This window comes from Felis catus, chromosome E1, assembly GCF_018350175.1.
Source record: "Felis catus isolate Fca126 chromosome E1, F.catus_Fca126_mat1.0, whole genome shotgun sequence".
Lineage (NCBI taxonomy): Eukaryota > Metazoa > Chordata > Mammalia > Carnivora > Felidae > Felis > Felis catus.
This window is the reverse complement of record NC_058381.1, coordinates 21,280,334-21,296,296: the sequence shown is the minus strand read 5'-3', so window position 1 is coordinate 21,296,296 and position 15,963 is coordinate 21,280,334. Positions and strand designations below refer to the sequence as shown.

The 15,963-nt window shown below is 43.7% G+C and overlaps 1 protein-coding gene and 1 long non-coding RNA gene across 2 annotated transcripts in view; one reads left to right on the top strand and one right to left on the bottom strand.

Moving 5' to 3' along the window:
- The window catches only part of ASIC2 (acid sensing ion channel subunit 2), a 1,012,019-nt gene that overhangs the window by 660,267 nt on the left and 335,789 nt on the right, over positions 1 to 15,963 (top strand). The window lies entirely within an intron of this gene.
- Positions 5,499 to 14,067, bottom strand: LOC123381992. The gene is made up of 3 exons (XR_006589687.1): positions 13,458 to 14,067; positions 6,345 to 6,633; positions 5,499 to 6,208 (listed from the first exon to the last, which is right to left on the bottom strand). It is a non-coding gene; the product is annotated as an uncharacterized LOC123381992 (long non-coding RNA).

Sequence of the window (15,963 nt, the reverse complement as noted above, 5' to 3'; positions counted from 1 at the left end):
CAGATCATGATCTCACATTTCTTGAGTTCAAGCCCTGCGTCAGGCTGTGTGCTGACAGCTCAGAGCCTGACGCCTTCTTTGGAGTCTGTGTCTCCCCCTCTCTCTCTGCCCCTCCTCCACTCACGCTGTCTCTCTCTCTTTCTCAAAAATAAATAAACATTAAAAAACTTATTTTAAATATTTTGTTTATAATTCAATTACGATGTGTTTAGGTATGGTTTCTATTATGTTTATTTTGCTTGGAACTAGCTGAATTTACTGATTCTGTAAATGTGTATCTTTACCAAATTTAAGAATATTTTGATCATGAATTCTTCAAATATTTTTTTTTCTGTCCTGTTTTCTGTTACTTCTTTCTGGGACTTCAATTACACCTATGTTAGAACTTTTGACATTGTCCTGAAGGTCACTGAAACTCTATTCCTTTTTTCTTCTTTATTTTTTCCTCTCTGTTCTTTAGATTAGATAATTTCTATTAATCTCTTAATTTTGTGATTCTTATATAGTTTCTAATTTGTTATTAAAATCATACAGCAAAAGACTTGTTTGTGTTATTTTTTTTAGTTCTAGATTTTCCATTCGGTTCTCCTTTGTGTCTCTACTGAGATGTGTTATTCTTTTACCTTTTTGTTCACTAGAAGTGTATTTTCCTTTATGTCCTTGAGCAAATTATGATAGCGTCTTTAAAATCAATGTCTGCTAATTTCAACATCTGGGTCATCTCAAGCCCAGTTTTTTTTTTTCTGTTTCTTCAAATATCTGGTAATTTTGAACTATATCTTAGACATTGTGGTTGATATATTGGGGAGATTCTAAATTCTGTTATGATCCTTTAAGTAGTATTACTTTTTCTTTCAGAAAGCATTTAATTGAGATGAACTCAGACTTCAAACTTTGTCTCTCCTGTGATGGGTAGCAGCTGAAATCTCGATTCAGTTTTGTTTTGTTTTGTTTTTCCCTTAGCTGGGTTGCTTGAATCTGCTCTGCATATGTGTAGTTCAGGGGTCACTCAGAAAAAGAATTGGGGAAAATATATACACCAAGTTTAAGGCTTCCCCTCTATGGATCTCTCCTTCCTGGTATCTTCCTCCTTCCATTTTCTAGATGCTCTGCTCATCCCAAATCTTGTCTTCTGATTTTTCAAGCTGGTAAACCTAAGGATTTTCTACGAGTTTCAGTTACCTGATGTAGCACTGCAAACTGAGTTCTACTATTAAGTACAAAATAAAATGTGAAATTCAGCTAGTTTCATTCCTTTTTTTCCAAATATGGACTTCTCTTCAAGTTCTCCCTGCTTTCAGTTGCTTTCTAGTACCTTCAAGTTTTTTTTTTTTAATATTTTATCCAGAGTCATTAGATGTTGTTGGTGGGAAAATCGGTCCAACAAGAGCTACTCCTCCATTATCAGATGCAGAACTTATATAAATGTTTTTGGCTAAAAAAAAAAAATTTTTTTTTACATGCACTGAAACTGCATAGAATCAGATTTGAGAACTCAATCACCACTATTTCATGACAATAACTCTTTGACCTCTATATTTTTAAACACAACAGCTAAGATTTAGGTCTCAACATTGACCATCAAAAGCATATGACATAGTTGATTGCTTATATCAAATGCTTTTGAAACATCTTCTTCGCTTGGCTTTTGAAACATTATTCTCTCTTGGCTCTCCTTTTACTCACTGGCTACTCCTTCTCAGTCTTATATGTTAATTTTCTTCATCTCTCCGACCTCTAAGCCCTGGAATATCCTAAGGCACACACATATTTTCTTAATCTCTAGAACATCCCATCCAATCTCATGGCTTTACACACCACCCATATACTTACATTTCCCAAATGAATATCTTCAACCCAGACATCACCATGTCCTAGACTCACAAATCTGACTGCCTATTCAATATCTCCATTTAGATATCTAGTAGACATATTAAACTCAGTATGTCCATAGTCAAGATCTTATCCCCAACTCCAAAACTACTTATCTTTCATTATTTTCCATCTCAGTAAATTGCTCCCTAACACTTTCAATTACTCAGACCAAAACTTTGGACCCATCCCTCATTGCTCTCCTTTTTCATAACTTGCATTCAGTTCATTAGCATCTCACTACCTCTAGGATTCCTGCCACTGTTATTACTTCAGAGCTTATTTCAGGGCCTCCTAACTGGTCTCCTCATTTCTTTCCTTGCACCTCTTTAGTCCCCTTTTTAGACAGCAACCAAAATAGAATGATCTTTTATTTATTTTTCTTTTTTTTAATGTTTATTTATTTTTGAGAGAGAGAGAGAGTAGGGGAAGGGCAGAGAGAGGGAGGCACAGAATCTGAAGCTGGAATAGAGCTGTCAGCACAGAGCCTGACTCGGAGCTTGAACTCACGGACCACAAGATCATAACCTGAGCTGAAGTTGGATACTTAACCGACTGAGCCACCCAGGTGCCCCTAAAATAGAATTATCTTTTAAAATACAAGACATTCTGTGGAACTTGGCTGTGACAATCTTTTAATGGTTCCCCATCTCATTCATGGTGAAAGTTGAACTCTTTTCACAAAGGCCTGAAAAGTCCCACGTGGTCTGCCAGTTACCTCATTGACCTCATCTCCTACTACTCTCCATCTCCCTCTGTCTACTCTGGGAACACAGGCCAACTTGTTTCTCTTTGAACATATTGGCACAATCCTGCCTCAGGGCCTTTTCATGTGCAGCTTCCTCTACTGGAAGACTCCTCCCTCAGAGTCACATGGCTCACTCCTTTGTTTCCCTCAGGTGCCCATTCAAATGTTACCTTATCAGTGGGGCCTTACCTGACCAACATTGTTAAAACAGCAAACATCCCCACCACGGCACTCTGGCCCTTTAACCTGCCTTGTTTTTCAATATAACATTTATTATCATCTGACATACTATGTATATATTTCTTTCTTTCTTCATTATTTGTTTTTCCTCAGTGGAGCATAAACTCCACAAGGACTATTTTGTTCACCGTTTTGTATCTACAATCTCAGTAGTGTCTAGAACATGATAGGCACTCAAAAGTATCTGTTAAATAAATGAATGAATAAATAAATAATTATGGTTTTCGCTCAGAATTGCCTAAGGAGTATTTTAAAAATACAGATTTCTTAGAATATAGATTTTTAGGCCCATCTTAGAGATGTAATTGAGGGCATAATCTATGAGAGTCCCAACCTCTCTGGACTTCATTTTCTTCATTTATAAAATAGAGATAAATCCTCATACCATTCAGGGCTATGGTTCAAACTAAGATGATCTCTGTCTAAAAGTGCTCAGTGCCCTGTTCAGGACATAGAAGGTGCTTAAGTATTGGAAGACCCTTCCTCTATCAGTAAAAGATTGACTCAGGGTCCCATGGGGTCCAAATGGGATGTTGGGACTAGACCTCTGTTCCCTGGACTCCTGGCTTGTGACTCCACCCACAGATCCATATAATCACACACTCACACCTTCTGCCCTTCTGTGTCTGCCACTATGCTGAGGGAGAGCCCATTCAACAGCCACATTCCTTTTTTCCTAGTATCTGAAATATTATTCCTCTGCCTTTCTGGACAAATGTACCCCATATCCTCTGGACTCCATTACAAATCAGTGGTTTAGCATATAGGGGCATATTGTTCTTTTTCCCCAAGTGCCCTTTTTGGCAAGCACCAGATTTGTTCACAGTCAGTGCTCCTTAGCTCTGCCACTGAAGGTTCAGACCCACTCGCCCCTGCTCACTGATCCTGACCCCCACTCCCATCCTACCCCTGCCCAAGGTCACCAGTGTCCCAAGAGCACCGCTGATGGAGACGGCCCCCAGACCCCTACCTGAGTAAGATATGAGGTTCCAAGAAAAGTGCAGACAGAGAAGAGGGGGTTGTCTCCTGCAGTGGGAAACAGAGTCAGAAGCCCCATCATGCTTCTGCCCTAACACCAGCTGCCCACTGCTCTCCACACCCATATGACTTGTTATGGCCACCCATAGCTGCCTGATCCCACCACACACTCAGCCCTGCTATGGTTCTCTGAAAAATGGATACTCCAGCCAGAAAGTATGTGAGCTGGCTCAGCCACTATACTATCCCATCTTGTTTGGCTCCAGCATCAAGAGGTGGAGAGGGTCAGCCTGAGGAGAGGAGCAGATTTCTTCCCACGAGTGTTCTTTCTGGCCCTATTTCTCCTGGGTTCAAGCTATTGCTTGGGGCCTCCACTCTCCCAGTGGTATGACCACCTCCCCACTCACCTCCACCAGGGAGAATGCAGAGATCTCCTCGCAAGTCCCCAACATCTGCTCTCATGCCCCACTCAAATAAACACACACAATTGCTTTAGCTTTCTCGTTTCAATTTCCAATTCATTTCAGAGGCTGTGGAACCAATCTTCTCAGAGCCTTAAAGCACAATCTCTGAGGATTAGAGTCCCTCCAGACCTCATTCCCATGAAGAGGAAACACATGCTGCTTTGAAATTTGCTTTTCTCTACCATTTATGTTCACCCTCTTCCCATCAAAAACAAATCCCAAAGTGTATTTATAGTTTGCAAGTGCTTTTCACACACATCTTGTCATTTGATTCCCTCCCTTTGCCCTGATGAACATAAGATGATCCCATTTTACAGGTGAAGAAACGGGAGTACAGGGAAAGTAAGCAACACAACTAGGTCACAGGGATAAGTAAGTGGCAAAGTCAAGATACGGAAACCAAGTCTTGGGGAAAGGGAAGGGAAGGTTTTAATAAGATTGACACTGAAAAAAAAAGCCAACTAGCTTTTTGTTGTGTTTTTTTAGTTGTTTCCTGTGCAATTTATGGTGTGGTAACTTCCCATGAACCCCTTGTATTTAACAATGCTTGCTTCCTGCTCATATGTGCACATGAACACACGTACACACACAGACACACACAGACACACACACACACACACACACACACACACAGGAACTCACCCAAGTGGCAATAAATAATAGTCAGAAGGCTCTCTTAGTCAGAAGGCTTTTCTTCTCTACCATGGTTTACTCAAGAGAGGATCCCAGTAGGGATTCTTCAAATCAGCTACTTCCTGGAGACAGATTTCCCAACAATAATCAATGATCTGCTTTGTACTTTCGAGTTTCATTTCAAATGGGAGACATGGAGTCCCTCACACACACCCCTCCAACCTGCTTTCAGAGATGGGCCAGGGTCTTTGAGTAACATTGCTCTGCCATGGTTTGGATTACTAAGGAGCCAGAACTACCTCCTTCTAGCCTCCACCCAGCAGGAGAGCTATCCTTGATGAAAGTCTTGCACCTGTATTTCCATTTCTCCTTACATTGATGCTCCGTGGTCAGAATCCACATGTTCTAGGCTAATTTGTTGGAAAGCAGAGTGTGGCATGCATGCTTAGCTGTCTATTTTGCCAATGTGGCTAGGCTGCCTGTTTAGGGATGCTGTACTTGGGACAAAAAGGCAATTATGGAGCATTTTGGGTTGGAGAGTATGCTGAAATTTTGCTCACTCCAGTCAAGGAAGGTTGTTCAGGCTTGCATTGTGGGCTCCCTTTTTTGCCCCCTAAGCTGCAGGCACTGAGCTTCACATCAGTTATCCCCAGGGTGGATGTCCTGGGGGATGCTGTCTCACCTCATCTATGCCATCAGAGGGCCTGGAAATAGTCCTCCTCTTCTCATCAACCTCAGTGGGGGCTTCATTTCTGGTTCTATGTTCCCCCAGGACCTTGATATTAGGAATTGAGACCTCCTTGGGAGATAGCACTACAGAAATCTGATTAATTTAGTTGGAATGTGGTTCATGGGGTTGAGAATAAGGGAAGTTGGGTACAACCAGGTACTTTGTCATGATGCAAGCACCACCATGTGCCCTACACTAAGAATATGCTCCCAAGATGGGTCTTACAAGAGGCATACAATCAACAAAAACAATAGTAGTAATCATGGTCTAATAGAAAGAACATTGTCTTCAGCACCGGGTACATCTGAGCTGGAATGTCAGCTCCACCTCTTACTAGCTGGGTGACCTTGGGTGAGTTGTGTGGCCCCTCTGTCTTCTGTGTCCTCAGCTGTAACACAGGGTAATGAGTCCTACTTTGCAGGATTATTATGAGGAATAAGAGATATAACACCAGTAGAGCGCCCAACACTCAGCATGGTATGTGTTAAGTGTTCAGCTAAAGCATCTTCCTGTGTATTACGTCATTTGATCCTCAGAACAGCCCTGGGAAAAGACAAACAGGCTAGAGTTACTCCCATTTACAGAAAGAAAAGGAAGGCTCAAGGAAGTAAAGTGACTTGTCTGCAGTCACATGGAGCAAGCAACAGAAGACAAGGACTTGACATTGTCTAATTCCTACCTCTGGATTCTTTCCAATTAGGTGACTCAGGCTCATCCATCTCCTTTCCAAAGCATCTAGCTCATTCTCAAAGTGGATTCAGATACCAGAGACATCCTCTGCTATAAACTCCTCTTGGCTCTTCATGTGTCAGGCCCATCACTCCTGGAAAAGGCGGGTCTGTGACAGGCTTTTGCTTGACTCCCCTGGAAACCTTCTCAGCAATGGGCATTTGCTTGGGACACTTGATATTTTGGTTCCTGGGGTCTCTTTGCATTTGCTCCCAGGGTTTTACTCATGATGGTCTTCACTGAAAAACAGAGGGACCTTTTCGTCTGTGCCTCCAGTCTCCTTTCTCTATCCTAAAGAGCAGGAAGGTTGTGAGGTTGTGTCTGGATAGTTTCAGTTTTGATGAGTATTGCCTGAGAAGGTGAGGTTCACAAGTATTATGGACTAAATGTTTGTGTCTCCCAAAATTCATATGTTGAAGCCCTAACATGATAGTATTTGGAGGTGGGGACTTTGGGAAGTATTGAATTTAGAAAGTCATGAATGTGGAGCTTGTAAAATGGGATTAGAATTCTTATTAAGAAGAGGGAGAGACCAGAGCTTGCTTGCTCTCTGTCATGTTAAGACATAGAAAGGAGGCAGCTGACTGCAAGCCAGAAAAAGAGATCTCACCAGAAACTGAATCAGTTGACACCTCGATCTTGGACTTGCCAACCTCCAGAATTTAAGCCACCCAGTCGATGGTATTCTGTTACAGCGGCCTGAGCTAAGATAACCAAAGAGGACATTGCCTTCCATACTGTCCAGTGCCTGGTATCCAGGCCCCTCTCCAGGGCCTCCTGTGAGAAGTCTGTGCCATGGTGGAAAATCCTGAGCTAAGATGGTGGAAAGAGAGAGCAGAGGAGGAAAGCCAGCAAAAGCAGAAGCTTCATCACCAGTGGGGAATATAAAGCTGGTGGCCAGAAAAAGCAACATCCAAAGAGACAAGATGAAGTCTTAAATGGAGGAGGAATCAAGAGGTGAAAAGTGCCAATGGTCAACAGCAGGATAGAAAGTAGACAGTGATGGAAGTTAACAAACAGCTCAGCACCAAAGCTATGAAAATTCTCTCTGTATTTGCTCAGGTTATCTAATACTGTATAACAAATTGCCCCAAAACCTAACAGGCATAAAACAACCATTTATTGTGCTTATGGATTTGTAGGGGTGGGGGGAAGTCAGGAATTCAATAGTACCCAGCAGGAAAGGTTTTTCTCTGATTTTTGATGTCTGGGCCATCAGTTGGAAGCTTCCAGAACTGGACGCTAGAATCGCCTGAAGATTCATTCACTGGTGGTTGATGCTGGGAAGACTCAAGTAGCTGGCAGTTTGGGCTCTGTGAGCATCTTTTTCTGTCTCTATGTCACCTCTCTCTGTTGTCTCTCCAACATGGCCGAGGGTAACCAGACTTCTCACATGTCTGCTTGGGCCCCCACCATGCATGTTGACACGAGGTGAAAACTGTATCACTTTTTATGACCTAGGCTCAGAAGTCATGCAGTGTCCTACCACCATGTCCTTCTAATCAAGGCAGTTACAAAGATCCACCATGCTCAAGTAGAGGGAACATAGATCTCACTTCTTAATGGGTGAGTATCAATGTCACACAGTTGGAAGAACATGTGAAATGGGACACATGTATGTGAAACTATCTTGGAGAATACAATCAGCCTCCATGTCTAAACTCTCTCTATAGTACCTTCTCATGTTACAGTGGTCACTGTGTGTGTGACCACAAAAGTACAGATCCTAGACCTCCACTTGAAAAGACAGGGCTAAAGATGGGAATATCCAAGGCTTCAACAAAAGGGTGCTTGGCATTTTCCTTTAGAGAAGAATGAAGCAGATTCAGGGGAACCAGCTATAATGGACAGGAGTTCTGGGCTCTCCATCTCAGCTGTATTACTGTTTTGCTTTGTGAGGTTTTTTAGCTATGGTAGCAGTCTTGTCTTTGTCAATTTCCCGTACGGTTTGGTAAAGATCTTTCTGAAAACTGAGCCTATGTCTATGATGCTGAGAAAAACCAAAGGGTGGCTCTGATTTTTCCCACAGCTGAGTTAGAGGCAAGGAGGAGTGGGTCCCCCAAATGACAAGCATGAAGAAGAGCAGGTATCAGTGTGAACCCCCAACAGGGAGGCCAACTAAGGGCAGCAAAGGTGCATTGTCCCTCCCATCCCACCTCTCTCTGGAGAGCTTGTCTCAGCTCAGCCTGAGAACATTTTTTATTTAGCTTCAATAGGATTCTTTTACAGATAGAGGCAGAAGAAGGATCAAAGTGGGAGCACCTCCAGGGAGAGGTGAAATGCCAGAGGGATAAGTGCCACTAGTCACTTGAACGACTGTCTTCCTCATGAGAATATTCCTCAAGGGGGTTCATAGAGTTTATCCTCTGTATATTTTACAGTTTCACCCTCTGTATCTTCTCTGCCCTGCCCTACCCACCCACCCACCTCCCCGTTCAACCAAACTCCTGAAGAATACATTTCCTCATGGTGTTCCCTGAAGGAAACACCAGCATGAAGGAACACACAGACTTACTAAGAAACAGCAAAAGGTCTTCCTCCACACTCCATTACCATGCAAAATGCCAATTCAGAAGGGCCTGGCAGAGACCCTATGGCTAGCTGAGTTCTAGTATTTCCCAAAGCACCCACCAAACAGGACATGTATGATGTTTGCTAACTTATGTAAGCACAGGGGACGCTTAGTCCATAAAACACTGAAAATGAACATATTTGCCACCTACAGCATTTCCCACCCAACAAAGAGTATGCTAATTGCAAACATTTCTCATTATCCATTGATGGACTGTATGAAGTTCTTAAGGACTTAAAACCCAACCGTTTTTGTCCTGTGCTAACAGAAATACTATAGTTGGACCTTGAAAGTTATATTCCATTTTTTATTTGTCATCCATTTATTCACTAAAAAAAAATTCATTGATTATTGTGCTGTGCTTGGCCCTGAAGACAAGCAGTGAAGAATCCCTACCCTTGAGTGTTCTTAGTGAGAAAGCAATGAAATAAAGAAATGTTTTAGTGGATGTGATAAGAGAATACTGGGAGCTATGGGAGCATGTAATAAGATCCTTAATCTAGATTTGAGGAAGGAAAAATCAAAGAAGGCTTCCTAAAGGAAGTGAAGCTTAAACTGAGTTTTGAGCCGTGAGTAAAAATTGTCCAGGAGAATATGAAAGAAGGGAGGGAGCACATGTGCTGGTACCAAGGCATGAGACAGTATGGTACCTGGAAGAAACTGAGAGTTGCTCAGAGTATGCAGAGAGAAAAGCAGACTTAAGTGCTGTACTGAAGAGTTAGGTCTTTCTCCAAAATTATGCACTCATAAAACTAGCTTAAAACTTGGGATTTAGGGGCACCTGCATGGCCCAGTCAGCTCAGCAGCTGACTCTTGATTTCGGCTCAAGACATGATCTCACAGTTCATGGGATTGAGCCCCTCATCACGCTCTGCACTATCAGTGCAGGGCCTACTTGGGATTGTCTCTCTCTCTCTCTCTCTCTCTCTGCCCTTCCCCCACTTGCTCATGCTCTCACTCTCTCTCAAAATTAAATAAATAAACAAACATTTTTAAAAGGGATTTCATTCAGATAAAGTCAATGAGTTGATAGTCATTAAGTGATCTCCAAGAGTAAAGATGATGAAGTTGTCCCAGTATCAGTCAAGAATAGGATTTAGCTGTTGGCTTTGATGTACTCTATTCCATCCTAGGAGGGTCAGTGAACAGGAAGCAGGCAACATCTCCTCTATATCAGCCTTGCCCATCTAGTCCCTGATCCTGACTTCTAGGACCCACCCGCCTGCTCTAACCCCCCTTAGCTCACCAACTTGAACTTGACCAGTGGCCTCCTCCTGCTCCTTCCTACTCATCTGGACAGTTTGTGTTGAGCCCCTCTGGATGAGTCCTACTATGTCACTGCCCTTGTTCCCAAGATGCAGCTATAATTAAACTTTAAAAAAAAATTAATGTTTGTTTATTTTTGAAGGAGAAAGAGACAGAGCATGAGCGGGGGAGAAGCAGAGATGGAGGGAGACACAGAATCCAAAGCAGGCTCCAGGCTCTGAGCTGTCAGCACAAAGCCCAACATGGGGCTTGAACTCACAAACTGTGAGATCGTGGCCTGAGCCGGCATCAGATGCTTAACCAACTGAGCCATCCAGGCACCCCTGTAATTAAACTTTAAATAGAATTTTCTTCCTTCCTATCCTAACCTCAGTTACTATATTTGCTATATGTTGACTGCTGATTGGATATCTTGGAATTATGGGCAATTAAAGATAAAAGGCTCTTTAGGGACCATCATGCCCAAACCTCTCATTATAGCTAATGCCAGGGAGGAGAATTGACTTCCCCAAGAATAAAGACTTGTTTGAGGGTCTTCTGACTCAGGCCAGTGAGCATCTCATGGATTGCCTCTTAGTAAAAGGAATTGACAAGCTGGTAAACAGAGTGGGTAATAGGCATTTACAACTTGAGCTTGGGAATTTTCATTTAGACAACTTCCTAGCACTCCATCATGGACTGAATCTTGTAAAGTGGGGTTTATTCATTCAAATCACAAAGGCTACCCAAGTACCTGTTCTGTGTCAGGCTCTACAGGAGACACTAGGGGGCCACAGGAAAGCAAGGTCCATTTCCCACCAGAGAAGCCTGTGTCCTCGTGAAGAGACAGACGACAAATGATAATTATCCAGTGTGAAAAGTGTCATGGCACCCAAACACTGTTATGGAGAGATCTTCATGGCTAAGCCCCTCATTGGCTCCTGAAAACTGCCATTACTTCTGAATAGACACCAGAAAAAATTAATGGGATCACAGGATTTGGATTGGGAGTCTCACTCTGACCTATCTTCAAGTCATTAAAAGGTTAAACATCATTTCTGTAAATAGAGCAGAGAATCATAGATCATTAAGTCCAATACCTCACTAATCAGAATGGGAAAATTAGACTCAGAGAGGGGAAGTGACTTGGCCAAGTCACCATGTTATGGTTCCTGCCTCTAACTCACCCTTCTGACCTGCCTCAGAGAAGCAGCATGGTGTTACAGAAAGAGCACTGGACTGTGAGTTCCCATTCTGGCCCTTCGACATAGTTACATACTGAAGCTTTGTGTCCCTCCAAATCCATGGATTGAAGCCCTAGCCCCCTGGGTGATGGTAGTTGGAGATAGAACATTCAGAAGGTAATTAGGTTTGGATGAGGTCATGAGGGTGGTGTTTCTCATGATGAATCAGTTCCCCTTTAAGAAGAGACACCAGAGAGTTCACCTCCTCTCCATGAGCATTCCCTGAGGAAAGGCCATGTGAGCACACAAAAAAGAAGGAGCCATCTGCAAGCAGGCAGTAAGCCTTCTCCAGGAATCAAATCAGCCAGGACCTTGACCCTAGACTTTCCAGATTCCAGGACTAGGAAATATAAATATCAGTTATTGAAGCTACCCAGTCTGCAGATTTTGTTACAGTGCCTAAGTAGACTAAGACATCATTATCCACAGTGTGTTTCTAAACCAATCACTGTCTTTCTCTGGGCCTCAGTTTCCCTGCATGTCAAAGGAGAGTATTGGACCAAAAAAGGTCTCTGTGACTCCTTTCCAGCTCTGAGGTGTGATGTGACAATTACCCAGTGAAGAAAGAGGCTGAAAACCAAAGCAGCTCCCTAGACTGTCTCTGGCTACTAGCTCAGAGAGGCTGGTGGCGGGAGGTGCCCAGAGCGCAGGTGGCCGCCCTAGGGAAGAGTGAGAGGAGGTGGGGGTAGCATTAACATTCCCCCAATGCATGCCTGGGAGCTTGGAGGGCCCAGATGGGAAGCAAATAAGCAAACCCTCTGACGTGCTCTGAGCAATAGATCACCTTCCATAGCGCCACTCTGCTCTCCTGTTGCCGTGGCAACTTTTCTCTGGATTCTTCTAATTTCCCAGCACTCAGCTCCAGGAGCAGGGCACAACTGACCTACAAGTGGAGACCACACAGACCCAGGGCAGGGAGGCTGGACCAACATGGGCTTCACAGCTCGGAAAGTGGGGGCTGGAATTTTGACCCAGGTGTGCCAAACTGCTGTCATCCTTCCTTACAGCAAAGCTCAGAAAGGGCTGGGAGCAGAGAGAGCACTTTTTACATTATAAGTCACCCGGGATTTACGAAACTACAGTTTTTCTCTTAGCATTCATTTGTAGCAGCGATGGTCACTGTTTTCTGCTCTGCAGTGAACTTGCCGCACGACCTTGGGCAGGCCACTTAATCTTTCGAGGTTGTGCTTTTCCTAAACCGTAAAATGAGCTAATAATTCAATTCAGAAGCCTGGATGCAAGAGCTTTCTTACTCTCCCCGACCCCCACCTGAGGCTCTGTGGGTGAGCAGGTGAGACATCTGAAGGATCTCCCCTTGGCAAATGATAGTCTTTTGAAAGGTAAAGGTTTACCCGTGATCATGATCATATCTTCCCCCCTCATCACTATTGATACACTTAAGAACTGATTTTCTGAGCATTTCTTTTTTTACATAAGGAAAAATGCTCTAGGGGCTAATATATTAGGTAACTCCCATTTTCAATCAAGAGGAAATAGAAGCAAAGCATGTTTGAAATTATTATCAAAGTCATTAGGAGAATAGGATTTTTCTTATCAGACTTCAATTTACACACAAATACATTATTAGGAAGATGCCTGTTTGTGTAAGATGGGCAATTGCAGAACTGGTATGTCACCCCTCTCGGGATGTATCAAGCCACTTCCTCCCTCCTTCTGCCCCTCTGTGCCTTTATTTATTCAACAGATGCTCAAACAGTACCAACTCTGGGACCTGTTATTCAAAGGCATTTAAGGAGTGCCTGCTCTGTCAGATGCAGGGTAGGTAACAAGCAAGGCCCCTGTTCTGAGGGAGTACAAGATCTATAAAGACAGACACAGGAGCAAGGCTCTCCCACCCATCACCTTCTTGGTCTTCCTATGAGCCTGTGAGGAAAGTGTTATCATTGCCATTTCAGAAGGACTGACACACTGAGAGAAAGTTTTTTCTTATCTGCAAGGTCTCTGCTTGACCCAGGTTGGACCCCTGGTTCTCTGCCCTCACCAGGCTGTATTCGCCAACATCACCCCAAGCTTGCCCCGAGGACCTGTCCTCCCTGGTTTCCTCCCAGCAGCACTGAGACACCTTTCCAGCCCCTGCCCTATCTTTCTTCCTCTCCACATCTGATGACATTATAGTCACCACCCATTGTTTGCTCATCTGTAACCCTCACACCACTACTTAACCATGGATCCTTGGGCCACGACAGTATTTGAGAATGCTGTTTGGGGAGTTTGAGAATCCCTGCAATTTCATTCAAAACTTTGATTGAAAGGGAACATGTGCATTTTGAGGGGAGAGAGGCTAGATCATTCATCAGAATCTCCAAGGGTCCAGAGCCCATACAAGAGAGAATTACTTGAGAATTACTACATTTGACCCCCTAAGTTCCTATTTGCTCTTGCTTCCTCCACACAGCCTGGCTCTCAGCCAGTTATATAGGAAGAAAGGGTGAAATAAGGGATGAGATGCCACCACCCCCACCTAGTTGTCCTGTGTGTGCTATAACACATAGTGGACCTTTAGGCAACCCCCAAATCCTGCTCTTAATGAAATTTGTCTGGAAGAGGAAGAGAGAAATGAAGAAGTAATCGCAAGGACCATAAAGCGAAGTAAAGGTCAAGGAGAAGAGAAGAGTCAAGTAGATAGAGATGCCAGCCACACAGCTGAAGGGGCAGGAGTCAAAAGGGGAGGGACATAATTGATTTACCAAGGTTACAACTCAATCAGTTCATCGGCAAATACCTTCAACCACCCTCTATGGTCCCGAAAGTATTCCAGATTCCTTACTCTATGAGTCACAGATTGCAGAGGCACTGGGGTAATGGGCTTGGAGACAGGATATTGGCTTCTGGACTAGATTCTGTTCCTCGTCATCAGTATAACCTTGGATGAAGGTCTTTGAACCTCAGTTATCTCATGTGTAGAATGGGAACATTATCCTGGCCAGGCCTCCACAGTTGTTGCCCTGAGGCTCAGATCTCATACTGGGTGTTATTACAGGTAGGGTATTTACCAACAGAGGTCATACTGACAGATTCTAACATTTAAAAACCAGATTTCCAGAAGTTCATTGTTGTGAACATCTCCCATTTCTGAGTGCCAACAAAGCTAACCTGAAGTTACACATGCAGAAAACTATTTGCTTATTACTGTCCCAATCACACCCCACCTCTTACCTTCAGGGCCACTTTTGTACAAGCCTCTGCTCTCACCTTGCCCTAGCCAATTCTCAGTGGGTTTAGCCTTCCCACCCAAGACCTTTGGGTTGTCCTTTATACCTTTATATTTCTCTCTCTCCACCATCCCCTACCACTTCCCATTCGCCCTCTCAACCCCAGTCCCGTAATGTTGTAGGTCATCTCAGTGTGGATCCAGCATGTTATCACTCCTCCTTACATATTCCATTTGTCCCCCATTCCAGGCTAAGCCTCCCCTTATCTAAACGTTCCTCTCAGCCTTTCCTGGATTTCTGAAGTGGCCAGTAAGCATGAAAGCACGTGTCCTTGTGCAGGCGGAAACTCAGGTAGGAGATCTGAAAACACTCTGAAACCTGTAAGGTGGTCTGCAAACCCAAGGCATCATTCCTGTTCTTTTGCTGGGCTTGGGGCAGTGCAGAGACTAAGAGAGGTATCTGGAGTGGGAGCTCCCTGATGTAGGCTGAGCTGGTTGAAAGCAAGGGAATTCCTCTCTCCTCCCATTCTCAGGAGACAAGTTCTCCTTAGGGCTCTGTCTGGCCACAGGTGATAAATATATTTATGCTCAAGAGAAACAAGCAGCCATAGATCTTCTATATGGGAGGCAGTTTCCTTTTATTTCAGCCACACGAAATGGGTCCCAACCAATGAGCCGGTGCAAGAAAGAGATCAACACGGAATTGTAAAATGGCTGAGGCTAATAGCTCCGTTTAATAAAACCTGAAAAATAAAAGCCCGAAGAGTAGGTTTCTTCCTTGTGCTTTGAAAAGAAAACTTGCATATTAGACTACTGGAGAAAACATACAAGAAAAGAACTTAGGGTCTTTCTTTGGGGTGGGGAGGGGAGTGGGCTATAGGAGAAGCAACAGGTGTGCTGAAAAAAGCTGGAGCCATTCATGGAGACAGTTATATATGTTGTCATTCATTCAGACATTTACTGAACATCTGCTGTGGGCAAGGTAAGCACTGGCTTGCCCAAACAAGACAGGTCCAATCTCCGCACCATTCCCTATGGCACTCCTTGCAAACATTCAATCATTCCAATTCTACCTTCTTCTTTTTTAGTTTATTTATTTATTTTGAGAGGGAGAGAGAGAGAGAGAGAGACAGAGAGACAGAGAGACAGAGAGAAATCAAAAGTGAGTGGTGGAGGGGCAGAGAGAGGAGAGAGAGAATCCCAAGCAGGCTCCCCATGGTCAGCACAGAGCCCAACGCAGGGCTCAATCCCGCGTACTTGAGAACATGACCTGAACCAAAATCAAGAGTCAGCTGCTTAACCAACTGAGCCACCCAGACACCCCTCTACCTTCTTT